We start from the raw sequence: 3,782 nt of genomic DNA, 5'->3' as shown, positions 1-3,782 counted from the left end.
TGGGATATAAGCAGAGTTGTGCAGCAGAAGTGCTCTGGGCCCATAATTTGGGTTATAGAATTTATGTTTTCTAATGAAAAATCACTAACTTGCATTATTGTTAACAAGAATCCTGTGCATTACCATCAGTTTTCTCCATTATAACCTCTTGCTCTACAGTTTGTAAATAACTTTGTCAATAGCAAGCTAATAAACGGGGTGACTCCAATGGATTGAGATAATCTCCAGAGTTTCTGCTACATAATGAACAGGACTCCATTGAAAGGACACCTAAGAGTTTATTTTGCCCAAAAATTTGATCACTTTTTTCACTGTCCTTACCTATTTTCCAAACCTAGTTCTTTTCAGTCTACAGACAACCCTGTATCTGACTGACTTGTTAATTCTGGGAATGTCTTGCAGATTAATTTGCTTGCCCGAGGTGGTTCCTCTAATTGATGTCTAAGAACCCTAATTAGTTAAGAAAACTTTTTTTTTAACATTTTCATTGCTATTTATTATTATTATTATTATTATTATTGCTAATATCTCTATTATAAATAATTCACAAGGGCATCTTTCTGACAAAAGACAAAGAGCTGGCTACTAGTAGAAAAAGTACATTTGACTCTGTCAGTGAAAGTGGTAAAGGGATTTGAGAAAATAAGGCAAAGCAGTGGAATTATGTGTTAAAACTTTAAATATTATAGACACATTTACTTAATTTCTAATACTGCTTATAATTAAAAAAGATGTTTTCCATGAACCACGCATTACAGCAAATATATTGTTTATACAGATTAAATTTTCATCAAAAGGGACGCCTGGGTGGCTCAGTTGGTTAAGCAGCTGCCTTTGGCTCAGGTCATGATCCCAGCATCCTGGGATCGAGTCCCGCATCTGGCTCCTTGCTCGGCCGGAGCCTGCTTCTCCCTCTACCTCTGCCTGCCATTCTGTCTGCCTGTGCTTGCTCTCTCGCCCACTCTCTCTGATAAAGAAATAAAATCTTAAAATAAATAAATAAATTTTCATCAAAAAATTATAAGTGTATTTTTTTGTAGGATCATGATAAGCATTTTGCAGATGAGAAAAGTGAAATTTAGAAAAGTATGTCTCTTCAAATCCCTCATACAATATCTGGCCTAGATAGAAGGATATACTATCACAATTGAGGAAGATAATTGAGATTACTTAAAATGATAAACTTTACTGTATAGGGTTTTTTACAAGTTTGCCACAGATTCACATTTTTTAAAATATATATCTATTTGTGTAAAGAGAATGCACTGAGAAGTAAAAAGATAGTGATATATCAGTGCTACCAACTAATGGCTATAATATCATCACCTTATTTATGAACAATGAAACAGTGTGTAATATTTAAATAAATTTAAATAAATTCCTATTTATTTTATATATTTATAAATTTAAATGAATTCCTATTTATTTATTATTAAAGAAATTCCTCTAACAAACAGTATGTTTTGAAGGTTGCTAGCAGGAAAGTGTTGTACGACATGGAAGTAATCAGAAAATGTGATCTAAAATTCTGCTTTCAAGGGCGCCTGGGTGGCTCAGTGGGTTAAAATTCTGCTTTCAAGAAGCTATAACAGTAAGTACTGAGCATTAGCTATTATATGCTATGGATGAATAACTGAAATCTACATTTGAAACTATTGGTACACTATATGTTACCTAATTGAATTTTAAAAAGTTAATAAAAAAAAACCACTATTTTATAAAACAATATTCCCAACAGGCTCTTTTGCTTTAAAATACTCACTTTGTTTCCTCTCCGAGAGAACACCAAATGGCGGATGACGCCGGTGCTGCGGGAGGGCCCGGAGGGCCCGGGGGCCCTGGAATGGGAGGCCGTGGCGGTTTCCGCGGTGGCTTCGGCAGCGGCATCCGGGGCCGGGGCAGGCCGGGGCCGTGGTCGGGGCCGGGGCCGAGGCCGCGGAGCTCGCGGGGGCAAGGCCGCGGACAAGGAGTGGATCCCCGTCACCAAGCTGGGCCGCCTGGTCAAAGACATGAAGATCAAGTCCCTGGAGGAGATCTATCTCTTCTCCCTGCCCATCAAGGAGTCTGAGATCATCGACTTCTTCCTGGGAGCCTCCCTCAAGGACGAGGTTTTGAAGATCATGCCTGTGCAGAAGCAGACGCGCGCGGGCCAGCGGACCAGGTTCAAGGCATTTGTCGCCATCGGAGATTACAATGGACACGTCGGTTTGGATGTCAAGTGTTCCAAGGAGGTAGCCACTGCCATCCGCGGAGCCATCATTCTGGCGAAGCTTTCCATTGTCCCTGTGCGGCGAGGCTACTGGGGGAACAAGATCGGCAAGCCCCACACTGTCCCGTGCAAGGTGACTGGCCGCTGTGGCTCTGTGCTGGTGCGTCTCATCCCCGCCCCCAGAGGCACTGGCATTGTCTCGGCCCCTGTGCCCAAGAAACTGCTGATGATGGCTGGTATTGACGACTGCTACACCTCGGCCAGGGGCTGCACTGCCACCCTAGGGAACTTTGCCAAGGCTACTTTCGATGCCATCTCCAAGACCTACAGCTATCTCACCCCTGATCTCTGGAAGGAGACTGTGTTCACCAAGTCTCCCTATCAGGAGTTCACGGACCATCTTGTGAAGACCCACACCAGAGTCTCTGTTCAGAGGACCCAGGCTCCAGCTGTGGCTACTACATAGTTTTATACAAGAAAAATAAACTGAACTAAAGCTTGAAAAAAAAATACTCACTTTGTAATGAGAGTCATTACTTTTGTCTAGCCAAATCTTATAGCACTGTTTATCCCTTCCCTGCTTTATCCCTTCCCAGTATCAATAAAGGCTCACTTGGGTTACCTAGAAGCCATGAGAAAGCTTGTAATAGATCTGGCTGGTTTTCACCAGCAATTTGACCACCATGTGCACAGGGAAGTCTATTGATAAAGGCTTTATTGCAATAAGTTGCAAATACATGGATGATTTTGAATTCTCTTTCTTGAGGTCTTGTTTCATGATAATAAATTTAGGGTGGCTTATTGGAATGGATGTTATTAACATATCTTCATAGTTATAAGCACATGGAATTGTAAAATAGATGAATGAATGTGGCATTACTGACAACTGTCCTCATTTTGAAATCAAATTACAGTGTACTAAGATGAGGAAGCAAAGCAGATTTGGGATTATGAGTGAAATAATTTTAAAAAGTATTAGGGGTATGATCGGACTATTGGGTAATTCAGTAGAAAAATGTCTACTGATTGAGATTCTGTGTTCCCTGATTTCAGAGAGAAGTTAAGATAAATAAGTAACACGAGGAGACTAGGAAGCCAAACATAAGTGATAATTTTGTGCCAGGGTGTGTATACATCTGTTTATCTTCTTGCTTTACCACTAAGGTTGCTCCTAGAGGAGAGTTTAAATATGTGTTGGAGCTAATCTCTGTGGATTACACAAGAAACCACATCCTACAGCTCTCCCTGAAACACCCCTTATGATTTCAATGTAATTTGGTTTTTGCATTTTTAGAAATAACAAAATACTTTGCAAACTCATCTACTTTATTACCATCACAAGTGAGTCAGCTGACTCCACATTTTAACACAGTGACAGTCACAGAGGAATGGAGGAATGAGTAGAGTTATCAATATATGTGCTTTTAAGAAGTATGACAGGGTAGCAGCTATTTCCAGGAACCAAAACATGGGTCAGCAGCTGTGCAAGAAAAGTGATGGAATAAATGACTCATTTCAGAGGAGTTCTATAACATATTAGTTCTATAATGTATCTTCAGCCCCCAATTACCCG

At 40.4% G+C, this 3,782-nt stretch overlaps 1 pseudogene across 1 annotated transcript; it reads left to right on the top strand.

Moving 5' to 3' along the window:
* Positions 1-1,789: 1,789 nt before the first annotated feature.
* LOC309857096 (small ribosomal subunit protein uS5 pseudogene) lies at positions 1,790-2,719 on the top strand (annotated as a pseudogene). Its single transcript has one exon. The product of its transcript is annotated as a small ribosomal subunit protein uS5 pseudogene (transcript).
* Positions 2,720-3,782: the final 1,063 nt, after the last annotated feature.

The sequence above is a fragment of the Mustela nivalis genome (genome assembly GCF_964662115.1).
Source record: "Mustela nivalis genome assembly, contig: HAP1_SCAFFOLD_347, whole genome shotgun sequence".
NCBI classification, from domain to species: domain Eukaryota; kingdom Metazoa; phylum Chordata; class Mammalia; order Carnivora; family Mustelidae; genus Mustela; species Mustela nivalis.
This window is presented reverse-complemented; position numbering and strand designations above follow the sequence as displayed.